This window comes from Capra hircus, chromosome 25 (genome assembly GCF_001704415.2).
Source record: "Capra hircus breed San Clemente chromosome 25, ASM170441v1, whole genome shotgun sequence".
NCBI lineage: Eukaryota > Metazoa > Chordata > Mammalia > Artiodactyla > Bovidae > Capra > Capra hircus.
Genome location: NC_030832.1, coordinates 18,179,708 through 18,194,572, shown reverse-complemented (window position 1 = coordinate 18,194,572; position 14,865 = coordinate 18,179,708).

The following is a 14,865-nucleotide window of genomic DNA, read 5'->3' as shown; positions in this document are numbered from 1 at the left end:
AGGGCAGCGCAATTTACAAGAGCCAAGACCTTGGCATGAAATCAAAAGCGTCAGGACAGAAAAATGAGGTCTAAGTAGCATACCTCTCAGCTGCAATCTGGTGTTATATAAACAGAACAGAATAGTGAAAGTGGCCTCAGCATGGATGGACAGAGATTTGGACACTAAGGGAAGTGAGTCAGAGAGAGAAACACAGATATCGCAAGATGTCCCTAACTGGTGGATCTAAAAATTCAAACAAAGAAACCACTTTATACAGAAAAACACTCAGAAACTTAAAGAACTTCTGATTCTTAGAAAGAAAATATGAGGGCACAGGGAGCAATGAAGAGGCTTGAATAAACGTCTACAGAGGAATATATTTCAAATAGATAAGCTACAGTAACATACTGAATATCACAGGAAAAGTTAAGAACACCTCGTAATCATCGTAAAGAAAAAAAATCTCCCCAGAACTAATGAAGTCTGGGTAGAACCGAATCAAGTTCTTGTACACCAGAAACAAACACAACACAAAAGAATACTACACCCATACACAATATTATTGAAAAGACAGCAGTAAACAATAAGAGTGGGGCCTGAAAACACGCTGTCACCTTTTGTTTTTGTTTTTGTTTTGCCATAAAACCACTTGCAAAGCTATGCTGATGGGCAGTCAATACTCACAAAGGCCACTGGGCAGTCAGTGAGAAACACCTCCCCTCAGGCAATGTCCTAGGCCTGGTCAGCCGAAACGATTTTAAACCTGGGCAGACCTTAAAGAGGCTGATTTCAAAAGGCTAGTTAAAATCACATATTTTAAACAAGTCTCATGAAAAAGTTGTCAGTACCACTAAGTTTTAGAACTACCATCAGTTATCACCTCACACATGTCAGAATGTTCACTGTGAAAACCTCCACAGAGAGTAAGTTGTGGAGGGGGTGTGGATACAAGGGACCCCTCCTCCGTGCAGCTGAGGATGTGAATGGTAAGAGCCATGATGGAGGGCAGGGCAGAGGTTCCTTAAGCAATGACACTGAGAATGAGATGGGAGGATTTCCTCACACCCTATACCAAAAGCAATGACAAATAATTAAAAGTGTCAAGTGTAGGCACGGATCCTAGGAAACCTTGGAGGAATATATCAGAAAGGATGAGAGTTTCCCTGGTCCCGGCTGTGAAAAGAACATGCCTGCTGATTCGGGAGACATAAGAGACATGGGTTTTATTCCTGGGTGGGGAAAATGCACTGGGGGAGGGCATGGCAACCCACCTCAGTATTCTTCCCTGGAATACTATGGACAGAGAAGCCTGGCAGGCTACAGCACATAGGGTCCCATACGATCGAATAGGACTGAAGTGACTAGCATGCATGCATGCATATTGGAAGAACAGGCTTTGTCTTAAATCGCATTAAGCAACTTTTTCATGCACTTGTAAGAATAATGAAACTAAATCAGAAATAAGAAAACGTGACCTAATTACCCTTAAAGGCATTTGCACAGAGAAGGACACCCTAAAAGTAAGACAAAGACAACCCTCAGAATGGGAAATGTATTAACAGACAAAGACACCCACAAGGGATTTGTCTCCAATACACACAAACAGCACATGCAGCTACATTTTGGATGTACAAACAACCTCCCCTGGGTCAAAACAAAACAGAACAAAACAAAAACAATGGGCCAGAATAGAAAAGGAGATTTCTTTGAGGAGTAAATATAGATTACATTAGACACAGGGAAAATATTCAGCATCCCTTTGAACGGATACAAAGGAACTCTTTAGCAAAGAGAAACAGCCTCAGAGAATGCGGAGAAAAAGTTACGTTTACCAGAAAAAGAAAGGGGTGGCAGGGTGAAGTGAACTGGTTCAGACTAACATGTGCTCACTAGTATAAAAACAAAACAAAAGAGCAAAGATACCCAGTATGTCACCCAAGAAACCCTACTCTACACTCCCTAGCAACCCATCTGGAAAAAGAAGCCAAGAAGAATGTATGTTTCTGCTGCTGCTGCTAAGTCGCTTCAGTGTCCAACTCTGTGTGACCCCATAGACGGCAGCCCACCAGGCTCCCCCGTCCCTGGGATTCTCCAGGCAAGAATACCGGAGTGGGTTGCCATTTCCATCTATATCTAAATCTTGTTGCTGTAGATGAAAAACAAGAAAAGAGACAAAAATCAACCAGCCAACGAAACAAACAAAAAAACCCGCAGCCATCAAGATTGTGACTAATGTGTCAACCAGTTCCAATCATAGGACAAACAAGGAAAACATTTCAGAATTTCTTTCCCCTGGGCCAGTCTGACATGAGCGGTGTCACGTCCCTGGAGCCTGAGAGGCAGGGGCCGCAAGGCTGGAGTGTGGAATGCTGAGGGAGCCTGCAGCATGCGGATGCCAGTGTGACCCAAGACGGACCTGGAGTGGCTCGTGCTGTCTCCTTGAGCCCACCAAAGTCTGGAGATTGGCTGGCCTTCCTCAAGGAAATCCAAGCGAATGGCACCCAAATGCAGTGGAACCTCTGACCTGCAAGAGATTTCCAAACACCCTGGGCTTCATGTGTCCCTTGGACTGAGGATTTCAACACCGGCACCTTTCTTAGTATGACCTCAGCTATGGATTATCGCACCTTTGGCAGTGTGGTTTTGCAGGAGTTAGGATGAGTACTGGGACTCAAGGCTAAGGGGGAAGAAGTAATGAGACACAAGCCTTGGGGGTTTCTCCTGGTTCACTGACTCTAATTGGCAGTACTTGCAAAAGGGTCTGCTTGCCCAAGGACCCAGAGTCAGATATGAAGACATGCTGGTGCCTTATGGTCACTTCCTGTAACAGCAACTTTAAGATTCCTGCTCAAGGGCTCTTACTGGTCAAAAGGCCTCAGTTCAGTGCAGTTCAGTGGCTCAGTTGTGCCCGACTCTTTGGGACAAAATGGACTGTAGCACACTAGGTTTCCCTGAAATGGTCCTTCACCAACTCCCAGGCTTGGTCAAACTCACATCCATCGAGTTGGTGATGCCATATAACAATCTCATCACCTTTCATCCACTTTTCCTTCTGCTTTTGCTATTGCCCAGAAGCAAGGTCTTTTCCAAAGAGTCAATTCTCTGCATCGGGTGGCCAAAGTATTGAAGCTTCAGCATCACCATCAGTTGTGAATATTCTTTGGAAGGAATATTCAGGACTGATCTCCTGTAGGATGGAAGGTTGGATCTCCTTGCTGTCCAAGGAACTCTCAAGAGTTTTGTCCAATACTACAGTTCAAAAGCATCAGTTCTGTGGCACTCAGCTTTCTTTATGTCCCAGCTCTCACATCCATACACAACTCGTGAAAAACCTTTAGAAACCTTCCTGAAAAACGTTGGTTAGACGGATCTTTGTTAGCAGAGATTTCTGCTTTTTAATATGCTGTCTAGTTTGGTCATAGCTCTTCTTCCAAGGAGCAAGCGTCTTTTAATTTCATGGCCTCAGTCACCATATGCAGTGATTTTGGAGCCCAAGAAAATAAAGTCTGTCACCGTTTCCTTTGTTTCCCATTTCTTTGCCAAGAAGTGATGGGACCGGATGCCATGATTTCATTTTTTGAATGTTGAACTTTAAGCCAGCCTTTTCTCTCTCCTCCTTCACTTCAACAAGAGGCTCTTTAGTTCCTCTTCACTGTAGGGTGATGTCATGTGTATATCTGAGGTATTGATATAATTTCTCACGGCAGTCTTAATTTCAGCTGTGCTTCATCCAACCTGGCATTTCGCATGATGTATTCTGCATATAAATTAAATAACCAAGGTGAAAATGCACCTCCTTGACATACTCCTTTCCCAATTTGCAATCAGTCTGCTGTTCCATGTCCAGTACTAACTGTTGCTTTGTGATCTGCATCCACATTTTTCAGGAGGCCAGTCATGTGGCCAGGTATGCCCAAATCTTTAAGAATTTTACCTAGATATTTTGTGATCCAAGCAGTCAAAGGCTTTAGCGTAGTCCATGAGGCAGAAGCAAAGGTTTTTCTGGAGTTCTCTTGCTTTTTCTATGATCCAATGGATGCTGGCAATTTGATCTTTGGTTGCGCTGCCTTTTCTAAATCCACCTTGAACATCTGGGAGTTCTCAGTTCACGTACTGTTGAAGCCTAGTTTGGGGAAGTTTGAGCATTACTTGGCTAGCCTGTGACATCAATGCCATTAATTAGGAGTTTGAACATTCTTTGGCATTGCCCTTCTTTGAGAGTGGAATGAAACCTGACCTTTTCCAGTCCTGTGGCCACTGAGAGTTTTCCAAACTTGCTGGCACAGTGAGTGCAGCACTTTCACAGTATCATCTTTTAGGATTTCAAATAGCTCGGCTGGAATTCCATCAATTCCACTGGCATTGTTCGTAGTGGTGCTTCCTAACCCCCGCTTGACTTCAACTCCAGGATGTCTGGCTCTAGGTGAATGATCACACCATTGTTTTTATCCGGGTCATTAAGATCTTCTTTGTATAGTTCTTCTGTGAATTCTTGCCACCTCTTCTTAACATCCTCTGCTTCTGTTAGGTCCATACTGTTTCTGTCCTTTATTGTGCCCATCTTTGCATGGAAAGTCCCTTGGTATCAAATGGCCTGTGCAGCTGTAAATGACACCTACCTTCAAGTAACGTCCCTAGGAAAATCATCCTAAAAGATTTCAAAGTGAAGTCGCTCAGTCGTGTCCGATCTTTGTGACCCCATGGACTGTAGCCTATCAGGCTTGTCCGTCCATGGGATTTTCCAGGAACGAGTGGTGGAGTGGATTGCCATTTCCTTCTCCAGGGGATCTTCCCGACCCAGGAATTGAACCCAGGTCTCCTGCATTGCAGGCTGATGCTTTACCATCTGAGCCACCAGGGAAGTCTGGTCTCAATTTCAAGAAGCCAATTTCAAGAGGTCAGCAGTACTTACACTGTCTAAAGTCCAGAAGCACCTTAAAGATACTCCACTTCACAAACTCCTAAAACAATGCCAATCAAAACCAACATGAGAATCACCTCATGTGGCTCAGTACAACCTGCATCAAAAAGGTCTATTAAAAAGAAGTCCTGCAGAGGGTTTAGGGAAAAAGAAATCATCCTTCTCTCCTTGTTGGGATGTTGATGGGTATAGGAAGTATGGGTAGAGGCATGAGTTTCCTTAAAAAAAAAAAAAAAGAACAAAATCTGAGCATAGGGGAACCATGTGATTGGCAAATCCCACTCTTGCATTCCTGGGCTTAGATCCAGAGAAAATGTGAATTTGAGATGACACATGTACCCCTGTTTTCAGGGCAGCGCGATTTACAAGAGGCAAGACATTGGCATGAAATCTAAAGTGTCAGGATAGAAAACTGAGGTCTAAGTAACACACCTCTCCAATGCAATCTGCTGCTATATACAACAGAACAGAATGGTGAAAGTGGCCTCAGCATGGATGGACAGAGATTCGGATACTAAGGGATGTGAGTCAGAGACAGAAACACAAATATCGCAAGATGTTCCTAACTGGTCGACCTAACAATTCATACAAAGAAACTGCTTTACATAAAGACACAGACTCAGAAACTTAAAGAACTTCTGATTCTTAGAAAGAAAATATGAGGGCACAGGGAGCAATGAAGAGGCTTGAATAAACATCTACAGAGGAATATATTTCAAATAGATAAGCTACACAAACATACTGAACACCACGGGAAAAGTTAAGAACACCTCGTAATCATCGTAAAGAAAAAAAAAAATCTCTGCAAAACTAGTGAAACTCTGGGTGGAACCGAATCAAGGTCTTGTACACCAGAAACAAACACAACACAAAAGAATCCTACACCCGTACACAATAATAATGAAATTATAGCAGTAAACAGTAAGAGTGGGGCCTGAAAACACGCTGTCACTGTTTGTTTGCCATAAAACCACTTGTGAAGCTATGCTGATGGGCAGTCAATACTCACAAAGGCCACTGGGCAGTCAGTGAGAAACACCTCCCCTCAGGCAATGTCCTAGGCCTGGTCAGCCAAAACGATTTTAAACCTGGGCAGACCTTAAAGAGGCTGATTTCAAAAGGCTAGTTAAAATCACATATTTTAAACAAGTCTCATGAAAAGTTGTCAACACCACTAAGTTTTAGAACTACCATCAGTTATCACCTCACACATGTCAGAATGGTCACTGTGAAAACCTCCACAGACAGTGAGTTGCGGAGAGGGTGTGGACACAAGGGAACCCTCCTCCACCGCAGCTGAGGCTGTGAATGGTAAGAGCCATGATGGAGGGCAGGGCAGAGGTTCCTTAAGCAATGACACTGAGAATGAGATGGGAGGATTTCCTCACACCCTATACCAAAAGCAACGACAAATAATTAAAAGTGTCAAGTGTAGGCACGGATCCTAGGAAACCTTGGAGGAATATATCACAAAGGATGAGAGTTTCTCTGGTTCCGGTCTATGTAAAGCACATGCCTGCTGATTTGGGAGACATAAGAGACATGGGTTTTATTCCTGGGTGGGGAAAATGCACTGGAGGAGGGCATGGCAACCCACCTCAGTATTCTTCCCTGGAATACTATGGACAGAGAAGCCTGGCAGGCTACAGCACATAGGGTCCCATAGGACTGAACAGGACTGAAGTGACTAGCACGCATGCATGCATATTGGAAGAACAGGCTTTGTCTTAAGTTGCATTAAGCAACTTTTTCATGCACCTATATGAATAATGAAACTAAATCGGAAATAAGAAAACATGACCTAATTACCCTTAAAGGCATTTGCACAGAGAAGGACACCCTAAAAGTAAGACAAAGACAACCCTCAGAATGGGAAATGTATTAACAGACAAAGACACCCACAAGGGGTTTGCCTCCAATACACACAAACAGCACATGCAGCTACATTTTGGATATACAAACAACCTCCCCTGGGTCAAAACAAAACAGAACAAAACAAAACCAATGGGCCAGAATAGAAAAGGAGATTTCTTTGAGGAGCAAATATAGATTGCATTAGACACAGGAAAAATATTCAGCATCCTTATGAACGGATACAAATGAACTCTTTAGCAAAGAGAAACAGCCTCAGAGAATGAGAAGAAAAAGTTATTTTTACCAAAAAAACAAAGGTGGATGGCAGGGTGAAATGAATTGGTTCAGACTAACATGTGCTCACTAGTATAAAAACAAAACAAAAGAGCAAAGAAACCCAGTATGTCACACAAGAAACCCCACTCAACACTCCCTAGCAACCCATCTGGAAAAAGAAGCCAAGAAGAATGTGTTTCTATCTACATGTAAATCTTGTTGCTGTAGATGAAAAACAAGAAAAGAGGCAAAAAATCAACCAACCAACCAACCAACCAAACAAAAAAGCCCCAGCGATCAAGATTGTGACTAATGTGTCAACAAGTTCCAATCATAGGACAAACAAGGAAAACATTTCAGAATTTCTTTCCCCTGGGCCAGTCTGATGTGAGCGGTGTCACGTCCCTGGAGCCTGAGAGGCGGGGGCCCCAAGGCTGGAGTGGGGAATGCTGAGGGAGCCTGCAGCATGTGGATGCCAGTGTGACCCCAGACGGACCTGGAGTGGCTCGTGCTGTCTCCTTGAGCCCACCAAAGTCTGGAGATTGGCTGACCTTCCTCGAGGAAATCCAAGCGAACTGCACCCAAATGCAATGGAACCTCTGATCTGCAAGAGATTTCCAAACACCCTGGGCTCCATGTGTCCCTTGGACTGAGGACTGCAACACTGGCACCTTTCTTAGCATGACCTCAGCTATGGATTATCGCACCTTTGGCAGTGTGGTTTTGCAGGAGTTAGGATGAGTCTTGGGACTCAAAGCTAAGGGGGAAGAAGTAATAAGATCCAAGCTTTGGTTGTTTCTCCTGGTTCATGGACTCTAATTGGCAGTCCTCACAAAAGGGTCTGCTTGCCCAAGGACCCAGAGTCAGTCATGAAGACATGCCTCCACCTTGCGGTCACTTCCTGTAACAACAACTTGAAGATTCCTGCTCAAGGGGCAAAAGGCTTCAGTTCAGTTCAGTTGCTCAGTCTGTTCAACCCCATGTACTGCAACACACCAGGTTTCCCTGAGTTGGTCCATCACTAACTCCCAGAAGTTGCTCAGACTCATGTCCATGGAGTCAGTGATGCCATCCAACCATCTCAATCTCAGTCATCTTCTTCCTTCTTCCTTCTATCTTTCCCAGCATCAAGTTCTTTTACAATGAGTCAGTTCTCTGCATCAGGTGACAAGAGTATTGGAGCTCAGCTTCAGCATCAGTCCTTCCAATAAATGTTCAGGATTGATTTAATTTATGATTGACTGGATCTCTTTACTGTCCAAGGGACTCTCAAGAGGGAGGAGGGAGGGGGGTTCAGAATGGGGAACATGTGTATACCTGTGGTGGATTAATGATGATGTATGGCAAAACCAATACAATATTGTAAAGTAATTAACCTCCAATTAAAATAAATAAATTTATATTAAAAAACAAAAGAGTCTTCTCCAACACTACAGTTCAAAAGCATCAGTTCTTTCATGCTCAATTTTCTTTATGGTCCAAATCTCACATCCATATAAGACTAATGGAAATACAATAGCTTTGACTAGATGGACATTTGTTGGCTGGATAACATCTCTGCTTTTTAATGTTCTGTCTAGGTTGGTCATAGCTTTCTTCCAAGGAGCAATCTTTTTTAGTTTCATGGCTGCAATCACCATCTGCAGTGATTTTGGAGCCCAGAAAAATAAAGTCAGCCATTGTTTCCACTGTTTCCCCTCTATGTGCCATGAAGTGATGGGACTGGATGCAATGATCTTCATTTTTTGAATGTTGAGCTTTTAGCCAGCTTTTTCAGTCCCCTCTTTCACTTTCAATAAGAGGCTCTTTAGTTTTTCTTCTCTTTCTGCAGTAAGGGAGGTGTCATCTGCCTATTTGTGATTATTGATATTTCTCCCAGCAATCTTGACTCCAACTTGTGCTTCATCCACCCTGGCATTTTGGATGATGTATTCTGCACATAAGTTAAATAAGCAAGGTGAGAATACACAAGCCTTGACATACTCCTTTCCCAGTTTGCAACCAGTCCATTGTTCCATGTCCAGTTCTAACTGTTGCTTCTTTATCTGCATACATTTTACTCAGGAGGCAGGTAAGATGGTCTGGTCTTCCCATCTCTTTAACAATTTTCCACAGATTATTGTGATTCACACAGTCGAAGGCTTTTGTGTAGCCAATGAAGCAGTAGATGTTACCTAAAATGTTGGCAATTTGATCTGCGGTTCCTCTGCGTTTTCTAAATACAACTTGAACATCTGAAAGTTCTTGATTCATATATTATTGAAGCCCATCTTGGAGAATATTGAGCATTACTTTGCTAGCATGTGAAATGAGAGCAATTTTGTGGCAGTGTGAGCATTCTTTGGGATTGAAATGAAACCTGACCTTTTCTAGTGCTGTGGCCACTCCTGGGTTTTCTAAATTTGCTGGCATATTGAGTACAGCACTTTTGCAGCCTCATCTTTTAGGATTTGAAATAGCTTAGCTGGAATTCCATTACCTCCCCTAGCTTTCTTCATGGTGATGCTTCCTAAGGCCCACTTGACTTTGCATTCCAGAATATCTAGCTCTAGGTGACTGATGACGCTATCATGGTTTTCTGAGTCATTAAGATCTTTTTTGTATAATTCTTCTGAGTGGACATCATTAGATGATCAATACTGAAATCAGGTTGAAGATGAAGAAACTCTATATAGTCAGTAAAACAAGACTGGGAGCCGACTATGGCTCAGATCATGAACTCTTTATCACAAAATTCATACTTAAATTGAAGAAAGTAGGGAAAACCACTAGGCCATTCAGATATGACCTAAGTCAAATCCCTTATGATTTTACAGGGGAATTGACAAATAGATTTAAGGGATTAGATCTGATAGAGCACCTGAAGTACTATGTTGGAGGTTCTCAACATTGTCCAGAAGGTGGTGACCAAAACTATCCCCAAGAAACTGAAATGCTAGAAGGCAAAATGGTTGTCTTAGGAGGTCTTACAAATAGCTGAGAAAGAAGAGATGTGAAAGGAAAAGGAGAAAGGGAAAATTATACCCAACTGAATGCAGAGTTCCAAAGTATAGCAAAGAGAGACAAGAAAGCTTTCTTAAGTGAAACCTTAATTTCCTCAAAGAAATAGAGGAAAAAAATAGAATGGGAAAGACTAGAGATCTCTTCAAGAAAATTAGAGATAACAAGGGAACATTTCATGAAAAGATGGGCACATTAAATGACAGAAACAGTATGGACCTAACAAGTAGGAGAGATTAAGAAGTTCAGTTCAGCTCAGTTCAGTCACTCAGTCATGTCTGACTCTTTGTGACTCCATGAATTGCAGCACACCAGGCCTCCCTGTCCATCATCAACTCCCAGAGTTCACCCAAACTCATGTCCATCGAGTCGGTGATGCCATCCAACCATCTCATTCTCTGTCATCCCCTTCTCCTCCTGCCCCCAATCCCTCCCAGCATCAGAGTCTTTTCCAATGAGTCAACTCTTTGCATGAGTTGGCCAAAGTATTGGAGTTTCAATTTCAGCATTAGTCTTTCCAAAGAATACCCAGGACTGATCCCCTTTAGAATGGACTGGTTGGATCTCCTTGCAGTCCAAGGGACTCTCAAGACTCTTCTCCAACATCACAGTTCAAAAGCATCAATTCTTCGGCGCTCAGCTTTCTTCACAGTCCAACTTTCACATCCATATATGACCACTGACTGGAAAAACCATAGCCTTGACTAGACAGACCTTTGTTGGCAAAGTAATGTCTCTGCTTTCGAATATGCTATCTAGGTTGGTCATAACTTTCCTTCCAAGGTGTAAGCTTTTTTTAATTTCATGGCTGCAATCACCATCTGCAGTGATTTTGGAGCCCCCCAAAATAAAGTCTGACACTATTTCCACTGTTTCTCCATCTATTTGCCATGAAGTGATGGGACCAGTTGCCATGATCTTCATTTTCTGAATGTTGAGCTTTAAGCCAACTTTTTCACTCTCTTCTTTCACTTTCATCAAGAGGCTTTTGAGTTCTTCACTTTCTGCCATAAGGGTGGTGTTATTGATATTTCTGGGGTTATTAATATTTCTCCCGGCAATCTTGATTCCAGCTTGTACTTCTTCCAGCCCAGCGTTTCTCATGATGTACTCTGCGTATAAGTTAAATAAGCAGGGTGACAATATACAGCCTTGACATCCTCCTTTTCCTATTTGGAACCAGTCTGTTATTCCATGTCCAGTTCTAACTGTTGCTTCTTGACCTGCATATAGGTTTCTCAAAAGGCATGTCAGGTGGTCTGGTATTCCCATCTCTTTCAGAATTTTCCACAGCTTACTGTGATCCACACAGTCAAAGGCTTTGGCATAGTCAATAAAGCAGAAGTAGATGTTTTTCTGGAACTCTCTTCCTTTTTCAGTGATCCAGCAGATGTTGGCAATTTGATCTCTGGTTCCTCTGCCTTTTCTAAAACCAGCTTGAACATCAGGAAGTTCATGGACCACGTATTGCTGAAGCCTGGCTTGGAGAATTTGGGGCATTACTTTACTAGTGTGTGAGATGAGTGCAATTGTGTGGTAGTTTGACCATTCTTTGGCATTGCCTTTGAGGTGCCAACAATACACAGAAAAACTAAAAAAAAAATCGTAATTACCCAGATAACCTTGATAGTGTGGTAGCTCACCTAGATCTAGACAGTCTGGAAGTCAAGTGTGCCTTAGGAAGGATTAGAAGGAACAAAGCTAGTGGAGGTGATGGGATTCCACCTGGGATACTTAAAATCCTGAAAGATGATGCTGTGAAACTGCTGCCCTCACTCTCTCAGCAAATTTGGAAAACTCACCAGTGGCCACAGGACTGGAAAAGGTCAGTTTTCATTCCAATCCCAAAGAAGGGCAATCTTAAAGAACATTCAAACTACCACACAAGTGCTCTCATTTCACATGCTAGCAAGGTAATGCTCAAAATCCTTCAAGCTAGGCTTCAAGAGTATATGAACTGAGAACTTCCAGATGTACAAGCTGGAATTAGTTGTACCACTTCCAGATGTGCAAGGTAGAAGAACCAGAGATCTCATTGCCAAAATCTGTTGGATCATAGCAAAAGCAAGAGAATTCCAGAAAAACATCTACTTCTGCTTCATTGACTATGTTAAAAACTTTGTGTGGATCACAACAAACTTTGGAAAATTCTTACAGAGATGTGAATACCTGCCTCCTGGGAAAGCTATATGCAGGTCAAGAAGCAAAAGTTAGAAACAGACATGGAAAAATGGACTGGTTCAAAATTGGGAAAGGAGTATGACAAGGCTGTATATTGTCACCTTGCTTCTTTAATTTATATGTAGTGTACATGATGTGAAATGCCAGGCTGGTTGAATCACAAGCTGGAATCAAGATTCCTGGGAGAAATATTAATAACCTCTATATGCAAATGATACCACCCTAATGGCAGAAAATGAAGGGAAACTAAAGATCCTCTTGATGAAGTTGAAAGAAGAGAGGGTAAAAGCTGGCTTAAAATGCAACATTCAAAAAACTGATCATAGCATCTGGTCCCAGCACTTTATGGGAAATAGATGGGGAAAAAAAATAGACTGTGACAGACTTTATTTCTTGGGCTTCAAAATCCCTGCGGATGGTGACTGCAGCCATGAAATGAATAAATATTTTCTCTTTGACATTTGCTCTTTGAAAGCTATGACAAACCTAGACAGCAAATTAAAAAGCAGAGACATAACTTTGCCAGCAAAGATCCAAATAGTCAAAGCTGTGGTTTTTCCAGGAGTCATGTGTGGATGTGACATTTGGACCATAAAGACGGCTGAGTGCCAAAGAACAGTTGCTTTCAAACCGTGGAGCTAGAGAAGACTCTTGAGAGTCCCTAGGACTGGAAGGAGATCAAACCAGTCAATCCTAAAGGAAATCAACCCTGAATATTCATTGGAAGGAATAATGCTGAAGCTGAAGCTCTAATACTTTGGTCACCTGATGTGAAGAGCCATCATAGAAAAGACCCTCATGCTGGGAAAGACTGAGGGCTGGACGAGAAGAAGGCAGCAGAGGATAAGATGGTTGGATGGCAATACTAACTAAATGGACATGAGTTGGAGTAAACCCTGGGAGATAGGTAAGGACAAAGAAGCCTGGTGTGCTGCAGTCCATGGGATTGCAGACAGTCAGATATAACTATCGACTGAACAACAACAACACACCTAAGAATACAGCTAATTATGGATGAGTTGTGGCCCTTATTGTGTAATAAAACTCAAAAGGAATATAAAATGCTCCTAGGTAATTATGTTAGACCTGTAACTACTGAGAATGTAACAAGAAAAATACTTCCTCACTTTTAAATTCAATGAACTGACAGAATAGTCTCATGTCTAATATACATATAGCCAATAAATACATAGACACAAAATATCAAATGAAGAAATACCCTATGAGGAAACAAAATCATTGTGCTGCAGTGAGATGTGATTATATATGCAACTTGTCATTACTGGATGATATTTTCAATATAGTGGTGTCAATAAAGATACACAAAAAACAATTCTGATATTATATAAAGCCACATGCTCAGTACAAGGCCTATCTCCTTTCTTACAACAAATGAAATGAGCCTTGAAAGTATAGATGATGAATGTAAGACATAGGAAAACATTTGAATATATCTGAATTAGAAAGTACACAAAAAAGAAAAATACATTGTAAATGTATGAAGGCAGAGATCATTCTGTCATTTTTGAGAGTGCATCCAAGTACTGCATTTCGAACTCTTTTGTTGACCATGATGGCTATTCCATTTCTTCTGAGGGATTCCTGCCCGCAGTAGTAGATGTAATGGTCATCTGAGTTAAATTCACCCATTCCAGTCCATTTTAGTTCGCTGATTCCTAGAATGTCGACATTCACCCTTGCCATCTCTTGTTTGACCACTTCCAATTTGTCTTGATTCATGGACCTGACATTCCAGGTTCCTATGCAATATTGCTCTTTACAGCATTGGATCTTGCTTCTAGCACCAGTCACATCCACAACTGGGTATTGTTTTTGCTTTGGCTCCATCCCTTCATTCTTTCTTGAGTTATTTCTCCACTGATCTCCAGTAGCATATTGGGCACCTAATGACCTGGGGAGTTCCTCTTTTGGTATCCTATCATATTGCCTTTTCATACTGTTCATGGTGTTCTCAAGGCAAGAATACTGAAGTGGCTTGCCATTCCCTTCTCCAGTGGACCATGTTCTGTCAGACCTCTCCACCATGACCCGCCCGACTTGGGTTGCCCCGTAGGCATGGCTTGGTTTCATTGAGTTAGACAAGGCTGTGGTCCTAGTGTGATAAGATTGACTAGTTTTCTGTCCATATGGTTTCAGTGTGTCTGCCCTCTGATGCCCTCTTGCAACACTTACCATCTTATTTGGGTTTCTCTTGCCTTTGGCATGGGGTATCTCTTCACGGCTGCTCCAGCAAAGCACAGCCTCTACTCCTTACCTTGGACAAGGGGTATCGCCTTACTGCCTCTTGATGAAAGTGAAAGAGGAGAGTGAAAAAGTTGGCTTAAAGCTCAACATTCAGAAAACGAAGATCATGGCACCTGGTCCCATCACTTCATGGCAAATAGATGGGGAAACAGTAGAAACAGTGTCAGACTTTATTTTTCTGGGCTCCAAAATCACTGAAGATGGTGACTGCAGTGATGAAATTAAAAGACGCTTACTCCTTGGAAGAAAAGTTATGACCAGCCTAGACAGTATGTTCAAAAGTAGAGACATTACTTTGCCACCAAAGGTCTGTCTAGTCAAGGCTATGGTTTTTCCAGTCATCATGTATGGAAGTGAGAGTTGGACCGTGAAGAAGGCTGAGTGCC